The sequence below is a fragment of the Varroa destructor genome, unplaced genomic scaffold (assembly GCF_002443255.2).
Source record: "Varroa destructor unplaced genomic scaffold, Vdes_3.0 BEIS01000004.1, whole genome shotgun sequence".
Classification (NCBI taxonomy): Eukaryota; Metazoa; Arthropoda; class Arachnida; order Mesostigmata; family Varroidae; genus Varroa; species Varroa destructor.
The window spans coordinates 13,642,865-13,666,445 of NW_019211457.1; positions in this window are offsets into that span (position 1 = coordinate 13,642,865).

Below are 23,581 nucleotides of genomic sequence, written 5' to 3' on the forward strand. Positions count from 1 at the left end.
AAAACAAACCACACTGACATTCAAAACTTTCTTCTTTGGGGGAAATCGACAAGCTACATTGGTTAGTACGCACGAAAGCTAAGCATCGCGTTCTCTGTTTCTTCCAAAAATCTGAAAAAGATTCCAATGACGCAAATCGGAAGACCCTCATCGGAGTTTAGATTTCAAAGGTTTAAATATTAAACAAACTGGTTCAAAAACCATTTTTGGTACACTTAGATTGTATATATATATATATATATATATATATACTCGCATTTTTATAAAAAAAAATTGGTATGGTTTTACGCGTGACACTAATTCTCGTAAATATTTTTTTTTGCTTTCGGTCTGAATACTTTTGAACAACTTCTCAGCCGTATTCGGTTGAGTTTTTTCTAGAAGCTTTAAATTTTTATTAGGCCTAGATTCAACGCTGGAGCTGAATAACTCATGATTATTTCAATATTTATACCGAAGGCCTTGACGTAGAAATTAGGATCTGTTTTAAAAAAAAAATCGTAGAATCCTGTTGGAACACATGCGGATCGTAGCGTCCGCCGTATGTTTTGATTATTTTATGCTATTAAAGGTAGACGTATTGACACGTGAATCACTAGTACTATGATATAGTATATTCTTGTTTTGTATTCCTCTATTTGAAGTGTAGAACCGCCCATTCTTCAATAGATAACTTTAAATCAAGTATTTCGGCCCTCTAATGCAAGTCTGGCGAGGTTTACTGTGTAGTACGTTTGTCTCAAAAACTAATTAGAGATCCGTATATTTTTACATCATCCGCATATATTTTTTCGGGTAGGATGGTGGCAGTACGTAGCCTAAAGTATTTTGTTACAGTATATAGGTCAAAGGGCTTCGTACAGCATCTTGGGGACGTCCTAAAATCAGTCTCTAAATACTGACAATTTCCATAGGCTTTAGAAATTTTACCATTGTTGAGAAAGTCGTTGAGTGAAGTTAGTAAAGTACTCTAAGGCGCACAAAAAGGCCACCAACTTCGAGTGTGTGACGAGTCCGAATACAGATTGGAAGTCAAAGTATGTAGCATTGAAACACCAAGAGTTGTTGCGCTTGCCTGCCCGAGTCGAATCGAGCATTTCACAAGTATAGTGTTGTATCGTGATCTATAAGCAAACTGTGCATCCGATATCAGACCTTGTGCAGCCGGTATTTTTCTATATGACTTAAGCTGTAATACTTTTCAAGACTTTGCACGCCACGGACGTTAACCCTATCGGCCTCCTATAGGAGGATTCGACATTTTAGCTTTTTTTTTCTTATGAACAGAGCATACGATAACTGTTCTAAAGACTTCTGGGACAGTTTCTTCATCGAGCGACTTTCGAAAAACCCATAAAATTGGGGCGCACATTGATGGTTCAAACTTCTTCATTACAATAGACGGCGGTCCGTCTGGCGTTTCGCGCCTCATCGACTGTAGCTTCTTCAGGTGTTGCCAGATGTTTATTGGACATACATCGACATCGTCCACAGCATTCTAACCGGCTCCTCCTGGAGTGGTAGGTGGACCCCTTGAGTTTGGCTGCCACATGCTGTTGATTCTTAGACAGTCTCTTCGAGGTGCTTTTTAGGATTCCGGCCTTTTCTTTACCGTCTGTGGTGGGAGCGCTATACGCTTGGCGTGTTGCTACCAGAGAGTACCTTACTACGATTTTCTGCAAACATAGCTGTGGATGCTTTTAACGTTCGGCCTGCGTAGTAGTATCGCGTGGTCTCTCGTAACGCGTTGCCTTGGCGATTTCCTGCAAGAGATAGCTGACTGTATATTTTTTTATGTGTTTGCAAGGGGTTGATCTGGTATTGTGATCTATCCAAATATAGGAAGCTGTAAGTTTTTTCATCGGCATCACCCTTTTCATTAGACCCTGCACATATGCCACTGAATCTAAAGTCTATGTTGGATAGGTATTTTCCGCAAGTGCACTATCGAACCGCAAAATACAGTGGTTTGATTTTTAAGGACCTGATTGAGTCTTTACTTCCGAAAAAGATTCATCCTGGTACAGTACAACATCCAGTATGGAAACGGCTCTCTAATCATAGCGGGTGTGTCCTGTTAGAAATTATGCAAGGCTCTATGGAGCGCAGAGCTCGACTAAGATATTCCAATCTTTTTACAGCTGATTGAAACCGATTCATGAGGCTTTGTAGCTCGTTCATGTTTCTAGAATGTTTTTGTCGGCGAAAAGTGGACCGATATCAAAACTTTGTTCTGCAACGAAGTAACATTTACATGATACACGATTACTTATGTTATCTATGGTTATCTATGAACTTGAAACGCAGTATTTTGACAACGACGAGTAAGTAGTTTAACTTGTGAAATGAATATGCGCTTAACGTCAAGAACAGTTGTACAGGTCTGAACATGATCATCAGGGATGGTGTTTCTGTACATAAAGTATCTGTTTTCTAATTTTAGTCATAAAAATCGGGGTCTGCATAGCTCAGCTAGTATGTATATATATATATATATATATATATATGGTTGATATAAGATAATATATATTTACTTGGCACGGTTGGTATATAATATACTAAATATATGGTGGGTTACAAAAACATTCACACCAGCACACACACAGTGTCGTTGGCGCGACTCGAACCAGGACCCGTCACTTCCGTGCCGGTCTGTAGCATTCAAGTTGGCTCTTCGTATGTGAAAGTATGATATATGAGTGTTGCAGTATTGTCGTCACACGTTGGGATCGTAGTGATTTCAGTAGGAAAATAATGGCCAGCAGACGAAAATACTAGTTAACAAGACAAACTAATAAACAGTCAAATTGACAGGACGAACTACTTTAGCGGTTTAAATTAGGTAGCGCCATTAAAGGGAAAAATGGTTAATTAAAGAAGTAAACGATATCTTCGGCAAAATTAACGCAGAAAAAGAACCACCTGATATTATACATCAGTTTGAGGTGAAGCATCCTTTTCGCCAATCGATATTTGGCGAAACGAAAATTATCTCCCTTTTACAAAGTTGTAAGAACAACACCAGACTACGTAGATGTACAGTGGCAGACTGGGTCGACACGTACACCTAGGGCATGCCTGGGACAATTTGGAAACGAGATGAGGCTACGGCCTTGCGATGTAATGGGAAATGCCGCCGATCTGGGCACTTGACAACTGACTACACGTCGCGTTGCCCAGTAGAGTCGAACCAACGCCATCAGTCCCGTATTCAGCCCAGGGCTGTGCAGTCAAGCCCGATTTGCTTTCAGTTCGCACATATATTTTTCAGCGGTCATTACCGAGTGTGGCAACGAGGGCCTCTTGGTAACATCTTCGCTGACACTTTCCGAGGGAGCATTGTCGACACGGTTAACAATCATTTTTAACGATAGCATTACAATTAATAGCGAATATTATTACTTACACGAAGGGTATGCAACTAAGCGGCACGGCTGATTTAGCTGCTTCTCGTGTATTGATTTCATTTGAAACCACTTTTAGACCCGCACGTCGTGCACGGGCCCTTGTTCGCATAGCACTCGACGGATACTAATTGACAGGTCACTTGCTGCCTGTCGGATCCATTCTGTTTATGCACGTCGTACTCAACAGGCTTAGGGTCGCTTGGTCCTGAATGCTCGTCCCATTAGGTTTACAAATACGATTCTGGTTTTTACGTAATGTGGGTTCTACTTATAGCTACGCGAGCAACTGAGAGGTCTGATTACCCCATGAGTTGACGCGTTATCGAAAAACGCTCAGAATTAAAAAAGACTGAGTTAGATATTCGCGAATAAAGTCATTTGACGAAGTTAGCAAGGGTTAAAGGGTCAAAGGTATTGTTATGAGATCATGTTAATTAGGTTTTTCACACATAGCTTATGTCACCGCAATTGAACGTTTGTACTTCGAGCTCGAACGGAAACAGGGTTAGCCAATATGTCGCTTAGCTTGCGTCGGAGGATCAATCTATTCGCAACGACATAATGTAAGTCATGTTTTCCAAATGCTCCCACTCCTTCACACTTATTGCTCCGGTATAACAAGTACTGATTACATCCATGTTTTACAGCAGAACGTTCATTAATTACACATGCTCTTATCAAACGACATCGTTGTTACCGTTATTTTCTGCCACGTGCTGCCCAGCTGGCAGATAAAAATTTGAATAGTTCATCGTCAGTGCCCCCCTGGAAACGTGTTAAGGGAAATATTTATGGTACCTAAAAATTCTTGTATCAAGGCCAACCACGCTAATAGAATAAACTCCTGGAGCCCGTTTAGAGCGACGCTTTCTTCAGAAGGTTTCGCCTTGTATGTATAGGGATGGTCAATGCGGGAGTTGTAAAAACGGATCCTCAGCAGAAGTCATGCTCGATTATACCGCTTTGCCGAGAGGCTAAGTTTTGTCAACTTTTACGGTTAGAATCATATCGGTAATTACCTAGTTACGATACACTCGTTCATCCTACAGCTACTTGTTCCCGCAATGGACCTATGCGGCTCTGCTCGATCACGTCGACGTATCTGGGTTAGGAAGAGATTGTACCTTTTCCACTTACAACCTACCATATGCGCCTCGTCCTTGCTTATAGGAACATACTTGGAACTTAGTCAGAAGGCGAGACGGCCGCCAAACACCACGAAAGGTCGCGTTCTGCGAGGGAGGACAAAAATTCAGGGGTATAACTGAAGACGGTAATAATAAGAATTGAATATATTGTTAGGAAAACGTATAGTCTTGTAAACTTCACTCACTTTATAATAGTATTAGTAATAATAATGACAATAAGAAGAAGAAGAAGAAGAACGTTGGAAATGTGACATTACTGAAATCGAGGCACAAATCAGAACACGCGCGAAAGGCAAAGGTCCCCTTGGAATAGAGGTTACTTAGGAGAGCGTCAATTCTTAGCCTGGCCGGTTTATTATTTCTTCGGAGCAGCTAGTCCAACGGACGTCCACTGGACGCTGGTCCTTTCTTTCGGGAGGCACGGGCCTAGTTAATGAAGTCGAACTTTTACGTCCGGTGCTGCTGCTGTTAAGTATTGTTTTCAGTAGGTGGTTGTTTCCGCCACGAAGCAAAGTGTGTCTGCACGCGAGTTAGGCCTGGTTGAGATTCCGTCCGTACAACGGTAGGTAAAACGAGAATTTTACGACGAGGACCATAAAAATAATGAAAAATGACAGGATATGAAAACCCAAACACGAAATGTCGATCACTCTCAACTTTTCTTAAGTCGAACAGTAGGAAGATTTGTGCAGATACTCGTCGTCGTCTTGGCAATTCTGGTATCTAGCAAAAAAAGAACGTGTAGGTGCTTTATGGAAATGTTTATCAATGGCTAGGTAATGAAGTTAGTTCAAATCAGCTTACGTTGTTGCTACGTTCATCCCAAAATAGCGTTTCCCTGCAGAAGTTACAGCTATTTTCTGATAAAAATTTAATTTATCAGCAATCTTTTCCAATCTATTAAACAGCCTATTCTTTGACTTTTCCAAGAAGCGCTTACGGAAGATCTATGGAATGAAACGGAGCCGCGGCAAAGTGCTCAATTTGATATTAAGCTCTCAGAAAATCGGTCGAGTGGATAACGGAACATGACGCCATGATTAAGGTATCGATTGTATCTTATGTTCAGTTTTCGGATCACTCCGTACATTTTGGATTGGGTTTTTCGGCGGCGGCGGCGGCGGCGGCGGTGGCGGTGGGTAATTTTGAAAAGAAAAAGGACCTTCGCAATAATTTTGGAATATTTCAATATTATAAAATATAATCTGACATGCGTCATTAATCTCTAGCAGACTTACCCAATGATACATGTATCAAAATTATAGTCAATATAGAACTAGGTCTTAGCAGTAATATCTAGTTCGACGTATGGACTATGTAACTTGACAGGGTTTCAACCTTGCGATGGTGGAAAATATACACCATATGCACGATGTGGCTGTGTTTTAGCGGCACTTATTAAGTTATACTTCATATGTTAAACACTTTATTTCTAAAAATCACAATATATTATATATAAAACTTCTCTGATGCAGCTTACGTTTTCCGTTGAGTTTTCTAATAATTCTACTTCACCTATTCATCTAGACAGGGGCGTTATAGAATCTTCTTTGTGGAACATGTATGTGAGCGTTCGGGAGCTAATCAATTGTAGCTTTAGTACTACATTGAATATGTATGAAAGGCAACGGTTAGTTACAAGGACAAACAGCAAAAGTGGGTTGTGGAAAAAAAGTCAAATGAGAATTACTGATTGACGTTTTGTTGTGCGGAACTTCGTGCATAATGAAGTGGGTTACCACAATGTGAAGAAGACACTCAGCGCAAGCCATTAATAGCCATTGAAACAACAGCTTGACTGCCCAGACTGCAGCGTTAATGAAGCTAGATCAACATATTTTAAGGTTAGGTATATGCATTACACTGTACTAGTTTAGGTGCACCTATTAACCACCGGTCCTTACTTATATCGTGTACGAGAAATCTACCGGTGCAAATGCTTAGCAACGTGATGGACCGCCAACGTAACTGATCTTACCGTGGCGGCCCATCGCCTGACTCCTTACATGATGAACTAGGGAAGGAATTCAGGCCGTACGTAAAAACAGCAATTTTTCCGAAGAGCGTCAGAAACTTCAGTCGCTTCTTGTTAGGCAACCAAGTACGATATCTAATGAAGTTCTTCATATCTAATTGCTGGTTTGAACGAACTGTCGGAGCCTATTGTGAAACCTATCAAATGCATGACGGGAAGTTCCATTGACGGTCCACGTCAATGGTTAGCTATCTGGCAAGTGGCTGTGGTGGCATATCTGAATTGCTATTTAAAGCAAGTTAGAAATTGTAATGAGATCGGCTACTTTGTTTATTAGCAGCCTTCCAGTAAAACACCCTGGTGTCCAGATTGCAAATAGCCGCATCATTGCTTTGTTATGGAATTACTGTTTACACATTTGAGTGGCGCAATAATGATTTGATTGAACAAAGATTTCATTTTACTGAGAAACAAATGCATTCTTGGGCGACTGATCTGCTCGGCGCTTCGTTTCGTGAACAGACGCAACGTTATTCACACCTAAAAAACATCTTTTTTTGATCAAGAGCGGTGATTTTGACCAGATATACATCGTCGGTAGGCAGACAGCACCAATTGATTTATTATCGTACGCCCGAACTGTTCCTATCAAATAACAGAGATTATAGAATCGACATGTGGTCGCTTAATGGCATACTCGCTAAAATGTTCACTGCACCTTCGTTTCTTTTTATAGTGACGAGCTAGATTGTCAGCGTACTCGGATTTTCCAGCAAAGACCAATGTGATAAATGGCCTTACGCCAACAGATGCTTCAGCTTCGCAGACGAAAACAAAGTAGAGTTGGCATTTACGCGGCAAACCCTAACCCTAGTGTGTATCATTGCAGAAAGCATGCACCGCTTCGACGATGAGGTAGGGAACAGGAAGTACCTGGGGGATTTGCTAAACAAGATTTCCCACCGCGGCCTCGTAAAACGTATCGAGTCGAACGCTAAATACCGAGTTTCTTTTAACAGGATCACTTACGCCCAGAGGATGATCAACGCTACCACTGTTGCAGGTAGGGTGCTGCCAAACACTTTTACGGGCGCGAATATTTACTGAACTTTTAGTGCTATTTAAGGTTTCCGCTGTAGCTTATTTTGAAATAGAGCCTAATAGTATATCGTCTTATTTGCATCAAAGGGTGTCTAGGTTGATCTGTATGTGTGTTTCTACGTGTGCCTGCGTATGGCCTCATTGATATTTGCATATTGACGCTGTACAAAGGTATTGGTAGGAAGCGCGTCAAAGATTTATCTTTCAATAGAAAGTTTTATTTCTTAGATGGGACATAGATGCAACGTTAGATTTTTGTGGCGTTCAATGAAAGATATACACGTTATCGTCGTTGCGCCAACTGTCAGCTTTTAGCAATACGAAAATAAGCATTGCTAGGCGCCTGGGGCTGTACTGCGCAGTTGGCTATACGGGATCCAATTGTACTGTTCAGTCGCAGCCACTATTAGACAGGTTTTGAATTTGCGCGGGCAAAATGATGAAATACTTTATCTTTTTGTAGAACAAAGTCGTCCAAGTCAGTGAAACGTCACGATAATTTAAAGCGAGTAACGTAGTAGTCGTTTTTCAGGATTCTACACAGAAAAACAGTATCCGTTTTTTACCAGGACAACATTATTTTGTTATCCGCTTAGCAATATGGTGCTACTTACGAGTTATACATTGCAGCCCATCGCATTAAATCTCATAAACCAATTAAACGCGACAAACTTTCATAGCACATGTAAAAACTCATTAATGAAATTCATTTGCAAGGTACACTAAATAATTAGGACAGAGCGTCTCTGGGAACAGGCGAATAGACGGTGGAAGACGTTGACGCTGTCGTCTTTTTTGAGCCAGGCCTGATCTCGACCCGAGTTGAATATAATGCAGTATGAAGACGCCGATTGATACAATCTTGTGTCTTAGTTTTGGCACCGCATGGAATTACTTCTTTCAAAGTGAACTAAATGCATCGAATCTGCATCCAGTGCTGTCTTTAAATATTTCTCTAGGAGAGCAACGCATTTACGGCAATGTGTCTTGACTCGGGCCACTCACATGGCCTTAAGAACAGCAGGCCAACCTGTTGACACTGCGCTATCACGAGGATGCTTAGGAAAACATTGGCGACTTAGCATTTAATTACAATCGCTGATGAATGAGCTTTCCGGATGGAAGAAAATCAAGAAACAAATTGCTGCTTCGAGCTTCGCCGCGTTAAGTATGTACGTAATATAACACAATATGTGCAAATGAAAAATCGCAGATAAATGCAGGCCGACGTTCGTCTCACGTAGTTCGCGTCATGTGTACTCATATTTTGAAGTAACAGCTACAATTATTTTACCCAACAGGATAATAAGGCTAATCCAATGTATCTTAGGCCTGCGACTTCTAGTACGCGGAAGAAACTCGATTTATTCGAAATTAAGTGCCTGTCAAGTTATTGTTGACTAGATGTGTCTGTACTAAAGATCCAAAGTTGCTGCAAAGGGACCGCTTCTGCAACTCATTTTCGAGCCGTGAGAAACAAGTTCTACTCACTCTTCTCGTGCGTGATCGTTACTTCGAAGATCGTCGACAACTCCAACCTTAGGTGAGATCAGGTGAGAACGCTAAAAGATCTCAGTGGATTTACAAAAACAGGCCTGCTTATGATTATCGAGAGTTCGCCAAGGCATTTGCGGTAGCGATATCTATGTCAGCGACTAGGGATGCTTGTCTGAGATAGAAAACGAGAACGATCCGCTCAAAAATGTTCTACCTCGGTAAGAAGACTAAGAGCGGTAGTGGGCTTATGGTGCGATATTTATTAGGCAAGATCCTGTACAAAAAAGACGGCTTGGCTGGAATGAAAGCTCTCGTGACGTCCACGTAAATAACACACTTGAATCACTGGTTGGAAAAATAGCGCAAAAACATAAATAACGACAACAGATCTATGTACCCTCTTCATAAAGCGTCTCGTCAGAGCGTTACGTTACATACTAGAACGCGAAGCTCGCTTATCGTTGACGATCGCACGTTTTCGAAAAGCAAATCCGTTCGACTCTCAACTTTCGAAGTACAAATCGTGTTATCTAACAAGATCTGAAGCCAGATGACATTCTGCTCTGTTAGCTTGACGAACCCGCGATCAAGATCAGGCACTTCACTCAAAATCACATTGTGGGCGTGCAGCCGAAGCCGTTGAGAGTCCAAATGCTTTACTGCCAAGCGCCCGATGCGTTTCTGTGGAATCACAGAGATTATAACATTAATTTGAGTTCTTTCAGATGTATATTTGCTGAGATACATTTGATTCGTATATTCTTTAAATCGCTTCGGGATAATCGTCAATTAATGAGGTGTATTTTCAGCGTACTTGGATTTCCGAGCAGAGATCGGTATATAAAATCGCAGCACGGATAATGAAGTAATATCATTATCTAAAATGCAGCAAAAGGCGTGTCATTGCAGAAGCCGTGCCCATCTCCGACGGCCTGGAACAGGACCAAAGACACCTAGCTGAGTTGCTCTAGAAGATTATCATCTAGAATTACGAGGAACGCATCGACTCAGGCTTCTTAAATCAATGCCATTACTACAAAATCCAGTATAGTTTACGATATTGATATTATGGTGAATAGCGCACAGACATCTTAAAACTGAACCCCGAAAAATGAGAATACGGTTACGTTTGAATGGCATCATTTGGCGAGAAACTTGGTCACATTTGATATATACTATCGTAGATTGTTTTGTTGTTGATTACGACATCAAATAACATGAATGTATATTTAACGGAATTACGCGTCGTTTGAAGTCTAACATGGAGCGCTAAAATAATTATAGCCTCGTTCGCCATTGGTTTAACTTGCTTGAAACTGGAAGAAAATCCAGCCCTTACGGTGACTCACGATGCTTGAGAGACTGAGCGATGTGCGTTCGTCTAGGCAGAAATTAGTAATTACAAGAAAACGTCTGTCGCTTTACGCGTAACGAGCGTAGCGGGCAACACGCTACAGGTTAGATCTGACCATTGGACGCTCACTAAAGGCACGACTGTCAATTGCTATGCAAGCGATCTCATGGTTTTGTAAAGACGCCCCTCTATCTATGTTTCGCGTGTCGTCTTGCTTCAACACGTGTCGAAATATACTAGACGGAAAACCTAGAGCGCAGAAACATTTCAAATGTACATCCAACTGCAATAGAGGAAATCAGTTGTGATGGCGCCTACATAGGCACGCTGGTGGACGGTGAGTGAAGTTCCGAGAATTCTTCACAAGGTTAGCCTATTTAGAACAGCGAATGCACACCGAACCGTTGTTTACTAAGTAACGACCGGGTACTGCACGTTAAGAGAACATTGGAATACATACTTCCTTATAACAGCCCCATAAGTTTTTAGCGGTAGCGTTCTTCCTATGAAATGCTTGCGGCACGCCAAATTGAAGTATAGTCTGTTATGCTTCTATGTAAGATGTGTTCATTTTAGCAGTGGTATCGGAAGCAAGTGACTATCGTCACTCTACCTGTATGGTAACTCTACGGGTAAGTTTAAGAAGGTTCTTATATAAACCCAATATTTCTCTTCTTGTTGGGCCTTCGCAATCGCTCCGAAACTCATTGAAACAACGTTACATAGAAGACGACAATTCTAGCATAACCGAATAAAGGCTGCTGACAAAAAAAGAGAGTATCAGTGTCACCTGCAAAAGGTTTGGAATATACAATTCCGCTCAGTGTAATCTATTAAGTGTTGCCTTAATATTTAGTTAAAGTGTATCCATTTATTTCCGCTATTCTATCACATGGTATAATCAAACACTTATACATATGGATTTTAAGTATATACAAAATAAATCTTTGTACATACAAAGGTGTAAGGCATAACATGTAGCTGATAGTATTTGTCTTGTAGCTAAGCTCGTAATTAACTGCAAGTTTTCCATAGATACATAACTTGCACTAACCATGAAGCTTTCTTCTTTTAGGTTAGGTTAATCAGCTCACGGTTCTGTTCTAGCGGTTGTTAACTAGTCGACCTTTTTCCTCTCCCGTTTGTAAGCTGACTAGGTTCACGGATCGGTATACTGACATGTAGGTTTGAGCATTTAAAGAAAGCGTCGGCTTTCCATCGTCGTAAATTCTACATTTATTCAAAACAGGACAAGTTGCGTTTACGTTTTTTTTTCCGAAAAACACAAAATTCCTCTACATATAGGCAAATCATTGTTTCATATTGCTAATGTCATCACTGATTATTTCTAGATAAACTAGAGAAAATAATTATTTCTACGGTATTGCAGAGGTATTTACGCACCGATATACATACGTATATAACGTGTGCCTAATACGAAGGCGATGGCCGACGAGCCTGTTCGCTCTCTGTCTCTTAAATACTACAGAAAACATGATGGCACGTATGGAAGGTAACTAACTGTATTTTATATCCTTTCTAGTCATGTACTATGACCAGTTAGGAAACTCCTCCGAGCAGATTCCTGGAGCTTCCAGATCGTATTCCATAATCGCAAAGATCGCAGTCTGGGGCGTGAAGCTGGTATAAGTGAAGTCTGAATCACATTGTACAAAGTGAAGATCGTATAAGCGTAGTTATGTGCACGAGCCGTTGTATCGACATAGGTGAGCCAAGATAAGGATCTTTCGATTTGCAATTCTAACTATGAGGATGAACTTAAGTGCTTAGCAACTGATACGAGTATGGTCAGCTCCACTGGACTTTCCCACGGGGCTATAATACAGGGAGCTACGATTGTTCGCCGTGCCCGAATAGTGTCTGATACAAATCTCCTCGTCTTTAGGCTTTTAATTGCGCCTGACCAGAAAAAGGTTGATAAACAGCTCAATATGGAAGTATGTACAGCCTACGCCGTTGCCGATGGCTATCCTACAATGGCTAGATATAAAAGGAAGCGTAACCATCTAAATATGATCACTCACAAAGGCAGTTGTAGCAAATATTGTTTTAAGACGTGAATACATTGAATTTTATTACCTTATCATATATATATTAGGGTATTTGTGAGGATGCATGCGTCATAAACTAGGCTTGCAGAACGTTAAGTACCTGCCTTTGGGTATAAGCTAGGAATTAAATGTAACATCTAAGAAACAAGTTAGAGGCTTGTTATTACACAAGCGTAATTAAACTTAATTGTCGAACTACAGGTGAACGACTTATACTGCTTGAATAAGATGGTTCTGAATATGGTAGAATGCACCAATTAACATTTTCTTTGCGCCACGTATAAGCTATGCTCATGTTCAGCTTTAGTCGGGGGTGTAGCAGTCGTCGTGGGCGCACTATGGTTGACAAGTAACCATCTTAGTTACGAATGCCCTGTTTAAGTTATCTGCCCCGTTCGACAGTGCTCCTCACTTTGGTCTACCGTCGACAACGGCTATAAACTTTGTTATCTCCAGCATCGCGGTTGCACGAAAGGAACACTGTGGCGTTTGATGTGTCGCAGGCAAAGCGATAGAAAACTCACCCCCTCGCTTGCCTGATCATTCATACAATCTACCATGAAACCGATCTGAGCGAGTCACACCAGAACTGAGCGTCGCGTGAATATTATACCAGCATCGTCCTGTTCCTACTCCTTCTTTCCTTGTGAACATCTGGTGTCAAGAAATCTCTTAACGACGACGACAACGTCAATGAAGACGGTAACGGCGGACATAACGGTATGGCACCACCGATGATGCTTCCTAGAATCTATGCATTTACCATCGCGCGCCGCTTGTTCGCCCATACGGTCTATTATAGACGTTGTCAAAAACTCTATAACAAAGCGCCAAAGCATTAGGTCTATGAAGGGCGAAATCAATAGTTTTGATTAAAGAGAAGCTGTTATGTTTTCAAACGACAAAGTGAGCCATATTAATTAAATATGGAACACACAAATATTTTAAAAATTATATATATATATATATATATATTTGGGCGGAGCCATCTAACTTATTTTTTAAGTTTTTTTTTTCAATTTAAAATTTAATTAAAACATTGAAAACCTGAATGAATCTAGGATACACGCATGTTCAGGCAGATAGGCCATTGATCTAAACTAAACGCTTAGAGTTTTACGCACGACACTGTCGTTAAACATGCCATCAAATGGCAACACGAAACTATGTCCATGCCCGGATTCGAACTTAGGCCACTACGTGTTTTTAAAATTAGCAGCCACAAACGTTACTCAATTGGCTATCATTGGGATCACCTGTTTAAAGCACATGAGCTAACAAGCAGTGCTTATGTTACCTTAGTCTCTACCTCCTGCCCCGCTCAAACTTAATCCAATCTCGATTAGTCCAGCCTTACCAAAGATGAAATCTGCTCAAGGGCCTGACGCAAGGCTGGGTCACGTAGAAGCATAGTGCCGGCCTGCTCACCTGCCTGCGCTGCGCTGCATTTCGGTGGAGGTGAGGCAGCCTCATTTCAGTGACGGGGATCACCATCAATGGCTTCCTACGCTAGAACGAAATAAGGGGCTGAAATAAGTCGCGAACGAGGACAAAAACGAGAACAAATCCCTGCTATTTAAATCGGAGGGCTCTCAGCCGAATTAGAACGTCTTTCTGCTCTTTCGAATCATTGAACTGACCTGAACTCTTAGTATAATAGTAAATAAAGCGACTATGCTTTGCATACGCAGCGTCTGGTTTTCGACCGGTTCCATTGCGGACTGGTGAACAGAAGATGGGGTTCCGCTCGTTCATGATTGCATCGGCTCATGGAACTTGACCCACGACTGGGTAAACATATACTTGACATGAAAAATGAAAATTAACAAAACACGGAGGTGAACCGTCTATGGATTACTACAATATCATAAATTAATGAAGGAGACTTTAGGATAGTAAAATAGGACGATAAAATGTTTTGAGCAGCTTCACACTGAAGAAACAAAGTAGGGTCGTTCAACGGTGAGGTAGGATTTTATTGGACAAAGAACAATCTACTTTGAATTCGATTCTTTGAGGGTAAGCCTGAAGCTGCCGTTACTGGACTGTAGGCTGATTTTATCGGTAACGTAGAATATAAGGTTTGGCGTTTGAGCTTCAAGTTCAAAACAAGGTTCCACAGCTGGGAAAGGTATTTGTTATTGAGCTAGTAGTACAGTAAATTATATATAAATACTGTGAAGGAAAGGAATAATCGCCCCCTAAACTATCGTACGTTGTTAGTATAGATTTTAGAAATGGCTTCCTTTGTTATTTGATTTAATTTCATCGTTATTTGAACGTGCGTGGCTTGGCGCAAGACCGTATTTCATTTCGGTAAACAGAGATCTGAAAAAAAAAACTTGCTCAATTCAAGTAGAAGCCGTCAAACAAGCACACTTGGTTTTCTTTTGTGTTTGTACGTAAACTTCGTACCAGCTTCTTTGAGACGACTTTATAATTTACAGAGAACATGTTTGCAGCACGAAGTTCCTGCCACTGACCTTAGGATGGTCGCAACGGTTCGACGCCTTATGGCCTTAGGTTGCTGTGGCGTATAACGCAACGTCGAAATAGCAGCGAGTGGTGCAGTCAAAGAATTCTCCAAGGTATCGTCTTTAGGTATGCTATGTCTATGGACATGAGGGTTAGAAGCATACGATTTAACGAATTTCGCACGTATGAAGGCAGCGATGTACGACGGAATACGTGTATCAAAACCATTCCGTATCTTCGATCGAGGGATATATCAGAAGAGGCTAAGACTAAAGCGAATGCTACACCATTTAATTGCAGACGGTTTGAGTTATCGTTCTATACCGTCTAATTCAGACTGGTTTTCACTGATCATCCTATTCACAGTTTTCATACCCATCCCTGTATCATCTTTTTCCTACTTCTACACTTTTAATGTGATCTAAATTCATCCGATAAAAATCCGTGAGTATCCAATAGGTGTTCATGAATCGTACGAATGCTGTGTATTTCACACAAAATACCCAACACAACCTATAATGATGACAAAATATGTCAATGTGTAAGTTTTGCCACAAAGTGGCTCTAAAAAATCATTCTTGAACTTCTTCTTGATCTTTATAATACACGTAACACGAACTTATCGCGTGACCAAACTATATCTGGTAATTGTTGTCAATCAAACAAGTTCTTCAACTTATAAAAATGTATTATATATGCTCATATTTGAATTTAAAACGTCTATATCTTTGTAAAGTAAAGTTGTTCGAAATGTCAGGCTTCGCACACATTTTCTCAACTTACTGTTTAACACTTCTACAAACGTTTATAGTGTCTTTTTCCAAGGTATTTATTCGAGTGTATTGGGACTGTTCGACACATTTTCCTGGTGCATCTATAGACATTTAATCACTAGCAGGGTTGCGTCCTGTGGCTGGCCCGAACAAGTCGAGATGGGCTACAATAATTCTGAGACAACGTCATGGATTCTTCGTCCACTAAATGTCCTGTCCAAAGTAGTGTGAACCACGACGCTGAGTCCGCAGAAAACTTAGGAGGAAATAGGACTAACAGGACAAAGTGATTGGCAGTGCAACTATAGCATGGTTTACATAGCTTCATGTGAAGTAATACTCGTAAACGCATCTGCAGTGAGGCAATGCAGCGCGTTGTGTGGAAATATGGCTGGGCAGCGCTCGTGGGCAGAAGCGCGGGGAGCAGTTGGGCTGTTGAAGCCCATAATAATAGACCTCGTTTTTCTGATACACCGCCGTTTTATTAGACGACAGTCTATGACCATTTCTAAAGCCCAAATGGATTGTAGGATATGTGGTAACTACTAGTTCTCGTAGGTATCGATAAAGAAAAATTATGCGAAGGATACTACATGTCAGCTATCCAAGTGGACGTTAGGTCATCAAGTGCTCCTAGAATAGATTATTATACCGCATGCGATGCTTTATAAGTATCGCTTTTTGTGAGCATCGAAGATGTAAGTAGATCGCTTGTAGTTAAAAAAAAAAAGTGTGATGTCCCAGTGTATTATCGATGTCCGGATATTAAACCTGGGTATCGAACAAGGTCTTGAATATGCTGAGTGGATCTATGATGGAATAATAACACCTGATTACGATCAAGTTCAGAATTTTCGCCATCGTTAGCATCCGTTAACACACAAAAATAATCGCTTGTTATATTAGAATCAGATTAATTAGTGTTTTTTTTTTTAATTTCTATTACCCTGGTGTTATTTCGTCGTTAATAGTAGCCGTAACAATAACGGTAATAGCAAATTGGGAAAAAATCAGACGGCTTCTTTATGTGCTTGACCTCAGGACAATACGACCCTGTTTATGAATAGTATTGTAAAATCCGCCTATTGACTTTTCGTCCATTTCATTAACGGTTAATTCACAGCGTCGATGAACTACAATGTATAGCGATTACGGACCAGTGCGGCAGTGGCCCAAAACGTAATGTAATGTTTCGAAATTGTTCTCACCCGGCCATAATTATTCGCATCTATACACTTGCCAACTGTGCACACAGCTGACTCCCTACTCTTTATCGGACGGGAGCTGAAGTATTTCAAACTTCGACTGCAGTTCGATATGGCCACCGTGATCACCAGCGTGCCATTGCTGATAACGTGGGATGACGTTGCAGCGGATGCTGTTGCCGTCAAAAATCAACCAATGACCACCGCTTGAAACGCCACCCTACCAGGCCGATCATCGCCGTAATTCCAGTCACGTACAACATCTAAACCAGGCGGCCACGCAGCTGTCAGCCATTGGCCGCCAGCTGCTTCCGCCCTGGTGATAATATTGCTCCTAAAATAGAATGGTAATTTAACCAACTTTCACATTTGTTCACTCACTGAGGCTTTGCGGAGGCTAAGCACGCGGGCAAGTCCTGCTATCGTTTGCGCAGGACTTACTGGCCCACGGACCAAACAAGTAGGACCATGTCGAATTGGCGATGGAATAAACTAGGTAGAAAACACGTAGATAAATAGGTAAATACAAGTCAGGCGATTCTCCGGTTGCAAAGACCTTGAGTCGAGTGTGGTCACTGAATTTCTCCGCGCGAGTACAAGCCCCACTTCGGGTCTGAATCTTGCGAAGGTTTCTAAAGGAAGGCGCTTTCTGCAGTCCACGCAGTCTGAAAACGTGCCGCACATTCACAAGTAACTTCGTTTGAACTATACAAAAAGTAATTACTTCTTCATAGAGCAGTCATATGGTGGTCTGGGCAAACCGTGGCTTGAAATCCATGAACAGAGATAGAACAATGATGTGTGGTGCATCTGGAGACATCATCCAGTGACACCGATAAACAGTATAAAGTGTGGTATTAACACGATGTCTAATGGGATGCTAAACATGTTATTATCGAGCATGAAATAGTTCAGGTGCTAGAGACCGCTGTGTATGTTAAATAACTGCTAGCGAGCTAAACCGTTTGTACGAACAAAATTAGTAGTCAAGGGAATACCTCGGCACGATGTCAAGTAAGTTCCTAAACATGCCCCACTATCCGAGTTTCTTGAAAATCTATTTCCTTAACTTTTATTTAGAGTTCGAGAACGAAAGAAGGTTTAGCATCTGTGTAGAAAAATTTCCAAACAAAGCAGTGTATTCTTGTTATCCGCATAGGTTCGTTGTGTTTTGATGTCTAAAAAAGTAGCTTTTCAGATATGCCCTTTACCGTGACAAACATTTGTCAAGCCCAGCCTATATGCAAAAATACCTGAAATATAGCGGCAATAAAATCCATGTTTCGATTTCGAATTAAAAGTAAGGTTTTTTTAATCTTAGCAAGGTGCTGACAGTAACGTCGCGGAGCAACGACGGAGCTTGTTTGATACGCATTCCTACGAAATGAAGGCGTCTTTAATGTCATGCTCTTGATCTCCATTACATTTCTGCTGGCACTTTTGTCCTTTTGGGATATATATCTGTTTACGCGCATAAAAATAATAAGAACGTCGAGGAATCGGGCATAGCTAGCGAATTTTGAAGCATATGCTAACGACCATAGGAAATGCCTGAAAATTCAGTAGATTGCATAAACGTTTTCTAATACAATTGAATTAAAAAACGATACGGGCCAACCAAGAGAGAAGAATCAGACGGTACTGGAAGAGGAATAGAAAAAGGATGACTTAATAGCACACGCAGCTCAGACACTGTAATAGCTGTTGTCGAAGGTCGACCCCCAGCTGCTTGAGGTACCGCATAACGCCTAGACAGGTACGCCTCTGATTGAGGTTTTTGAAGTGCTGATAACAGACAAATAAAGCGAGTTTTTTAAATATCAAGCTCAACACAGAGCGACTGTCTACGGTGAGTACAAACGAAACGGTTGACTCTGTTGGAGCGCACAGCACGAAATATCTACTAATATGATAACTAGAACTGTTGTTATTGTGATTGTTATCACTAGCAGCGAACGTACGCCTTTCGAAGGAGTCACTTTTAACTCCTATTCCAGCGTCGCTTTTCTACTCCACGCAGTTTGTGTTTATTTAGGTGAACGTTGCAATTTCTTTTTGCTATCCGTTCCTCATACATCCTTAGACTCCCTAACTCCGTCGTCCAGCCAAGCGTCATTATCCATTCAGCCAGCAAAGCCACTGCCATGCTCAATGCTAACAGCAGTCTCAGCGGCGTTCGTCCATTTTTGAAACTCTGACTGGAGGGAGATAGCTTTCCATGCTCTTTCTGTCTTTGGCGACACTTGCCTTTTACTTTCTCCTTTTAAAGGTTTGAGGCAACGGAGAGATGGGACTTTCCTACCACTACTCCTTTTTCGCGGTGGCGGCTGCTGCGATGCCATTCTCTCTGCTGTGTCCGCTGGATGAAACGATGCAGCTGGAAAACAGCTGTTGCCAAACTTTCGGTCGAACAGCGTCGCCATTGTTGCCGTTCCCACTGGTTCCCGCTAGCGGTGGACCTCTATGAAACTCGTCTGGCTGCCTGTGTCTTCTCTGCTTCTAATCATCTCGTTAACCACCCCCTCCTTCCCTTTCCTTATGCTTACCCCTTCATCCAGTCGTCGTCATACATCGTTTTTCGGAGACCGCCGGTTTCTTGCGCTTTTCGCGAATGTTAGCTACCTTTAGCGCGACAGAACCCTTTAGCCTGGGGGCCGGCCCTCGTTCGGCGCAGCCAGCCAAATGTTACCATTCTGCCGCACTTTTCCATACTTGTGTCTTTACGCCACCAAATGCAGCCGATAAGGTGTCTGTTTGACTGTGGGACAGACTATTCAAGCCCTAGGAAGAAGCCATCCACATATCGTAGGCCTATCACCGGGATCCGGAGGGCAGCCTAAAGGGTTCAAAGAAAGCCCAAAGAAGTACTCCAAAACCTAGCCAGCCGGAAAGACGAAGGTAACCAGCGAAACCAGTAAAAGGAAAGGTCGGTAAAGCCGGTTAGCATGTAAAAAAAAGACCTTTTGTTTCCACTAGTACGTTCTGCAATCCATGTCTGACGCCTTGGATACAATCGTGGATCTTCGTGGAGTCGTCTTTTCTTACCTGCCTGCAAATGCCTTAATTTCTTTTTTCTTTCAATTTTGCGCTCAGCTCTAGTCTTGCTATTTCTTTTGGCGCCCTTTCCAAAGACAGCTGGTTACCGAGGCTATTGCCGCTTATTTGCTGTTTTTAACAAGCAGAAGCGACAAAGAGGGGACCCATATGAAAGGAGCTTTACTGAAATATGAATATAAACGAGGAGATCGGACCATTGATGATTTGAATATGCCTCTTATTAATCCACTACAGGAACTATCATTGTGGATGAGTCCTAACGTAAGGTCAAACAATCGTCACATTTTCTTTATTCGTCGTCTGTCATAGATGAACTGGTATCTCAATAATTGTCAGCACGATCGGATAGGGCTCTGTCTATGGGAGAAGGTCAACTTTAAAGTCGACTGTGTAGGGTTAGCTAACTTAATATGTCGGTTAGTCATTCACTATATAGGTAGATTTATTTCTGAAATTATATTATTAAAAAATAAGAAAATTAACTTCTGATTTTGCTGAATGCATATCCTGTCTAGTATTCGAATTGGCTAGTTAATTTCAACTTAGGAGATACTACAACATGTTCGAGATCAGTGAATCTTGAATCAGAACTTGACTGCTAATAAATGAGTAATGTTTTGGTATAAAGAACTGTAACTGATACAGAATCAAGTGTCTGACACTTTGTCATAAAGAACATTTATTGATATAATAATTCTGTTTGTGACGCTTTATTATAAATCATTTTTTCTAATATAATATGCAAAGATTTTTGCATAGCTCATAACCTAGATCAATAGCTAGCAGTCGATAAGGCGCTGGCCATTCCCGTTCATTGCGAAGCCGAGTGCGTTTGTCACAGTTAACAAGAAGTACGTAGCAACTGCTGGATATTTCCTGCATCTCATGCATCCGAGGGTTTTGCTCGCTATCAACCACGTCTACTGACAGGAACGAAATCGTTTAGGTGATAATCGACCTCGACGATACTTCAGGTGATTTCGGGGGCATCTTTCTTTACGTGGGCTTTCTTACAAGCTCACACGCTCATTTTATATATACAGTGGTAGGATGAACCGAAATAATTAACGTAATTCAAACAAAATTCCCGAAATCAACTTCCCTTCAGAAGTGATTTTGCATTCGGTCGTCTCGTCCAGATCGCGGGCATGTGACCTTGCTTTTTAGGTGCGGTAGCTTTGTATAGAAGAAGCAATTCTGTATAGCACAACTCCTCCCTCTGCAGAGTTTGCTAGACGGTATATAAAGGCCAGTCCTGCTGATTGGTGAGTATTATGTGAAATGCACAATGTTTTGCGCACTACCCGTACTCTCTGGCTGTCATTGTCGCTGTCTTTGCTGCCCCTTCATCAGCAGGAATTTACCAAGGCCTGATTAAGTGTCACACAATCTCTCGGGGTCTCACGGCTGACTGCAAGCTCGTGGTCGATATCACTCTCTGTATATTGCTTCGTTTTTACTTCTCTCGTGACGGTTTTAATTGAGTCGATCATGAAGTATTATTAACTAAAATACCTGCGGCGCCCGATGCGGAGTCCTGGTTTGCTGAAGAATCTACATATTTGATGGGCCGTTCATGGTTAGATTCAACGACAGTTTCACTAAGTGTAAGCTTCGCTCTTCTAGTCTCCATCAGGACGTCCTGAGGATTTGTACCGCTACATTGAAGTGGTGCGGGATTTAGCCAAGTGAATTATCCTGAGAATTTGCATTATTTACCGCTATACAGCTGTTCCATCGGCGACGAATTTCAGGGACAACTGTTTAGCCTTGCCTCAAGGACATGTTAGAGCAAGCGACTCAACGCAAAGAGCTAGGGGGCTTGCATTTACTATTATCTACATCTTCACTGCAGTATCAAGGTACGTTTACGCCCAGATTAAAATCTAGACCACTTCAGTGTTCTTTCGGTTAGTAAGCAAGAACGTTAGTACTGTTTCATTTTGAGAAAAGCGATCAGATGGCAATGTGTTTACCAACGCTTCCCGACACGTCACTATATCGAAAGGCATAACATCGTCAATTGAGACTACCAACGCTGAATCGCATGAACGCCTATTTCGTTGAAGCCCTTGGCGATAAGGCTCTTTCAGCTTACTTTTTCCTCCATCCTCTGTTTGGTTTCGTGATGTTTACGTGACGAATGGAATCTTTTAGTTTCCCAAGATAACATCAGATTCGCTTGAATTTTCCGATGTACAAAAACAGACAAAGCATCACATTGAAAATAGCACCAATCAAGTGAATTAGCAAAATTTCGGATAATAGTGCAAACCATAATACCTGGGTGGATAACCTGAATTAGCATTAATAATTAATAAGCACTGATGGCACAGTAAAATGTCTTTAAGAGGGTATTATACTGCAATAGCATACATCTAGCAGTTAGCCGTCTCCGTGGCAGAAATTCGTATACCCTTTTTGAGTTCTTTTGCTAATTGGCATTTGTTCTTTATAAAGCATAAGGTAAATTAACTAAAATTAGTTTTTTTTTCGTAATCTAAAAGATGAGGCGGGAACTGCGTTGCTTTGAACCAGCGTAAAGGATTGATAGGGCTGTAATGGCAATCAGTGCCCTGCAGCACTTGTTCAAGGTGAAGATAAATTTAGTAGAAACTTTACGTCATTATAAAGGTACGTTTTCTTAGTTACACCAACGCAGAATTATTCTTCGGTCAGTTTTTCCTATTATATTCTAATAATGACTTATTCATTTTCTGCTGCAAGCGAGCTAGTTAGTAGTTTCAAGTTAGATTTGGGATTTAAGAGCGTATTTAGTGGTACCGCAGTAAAGACATTAACTTGATGTATACTACTAGTTAAGAGCAATCTATGATAGAAATAAGTCATTTTATAACGATTGTGGCGAAGTCGCTTATATCTATATATAAAATAAGCATGATGACTGAAAGCTAGGCTCCCCGGTGACACGGGAGAGGCTAACGTAAGCATCGCCTTGTCAGATTGTCCAGGTAAGTGTAGCCGTCTCAATTTTGAGGAAAAAACGCAGCAGATTTTATCAAAATTAAATTTCAAAAATCATCCTTTAGTCGTATGGATGATATCGTATGATGATTCGTTCTCGCCGAGCTACAAAGAGAACCCTTCTCGATATCTGATACTCCTGTATGAGACGGCAGCTACATAAGTGTTTCTCTCCATGATTTTTTTTTTCAGTTTTCACCTTCTGCCACTTTCGCTTGAACTTCCCCTTCGGAACAGAGATCTGAAAGAATATAAAACGAATGAATGCGTTATCAAAACGTGACAAGCAAATTAGCTACTGACGGTAACACGCAAACCAATGAAGACGTTGCCATCGCCACTGCTGTAAACCGCTGTTTTTACTATGATCGTGGACTCTTCCCAAAGAACTCTTCACTTTTTTGCCATTCGGTCCTCCTTTCGCTCGAGGGCGCGCTTGCTATCCATTTATTTATCTATTTCTCATTCAATCACTGCCTACAGAATACACCCAGAACAGCACATGCTCAGCTGTACCCCTCCCCCTGTACGC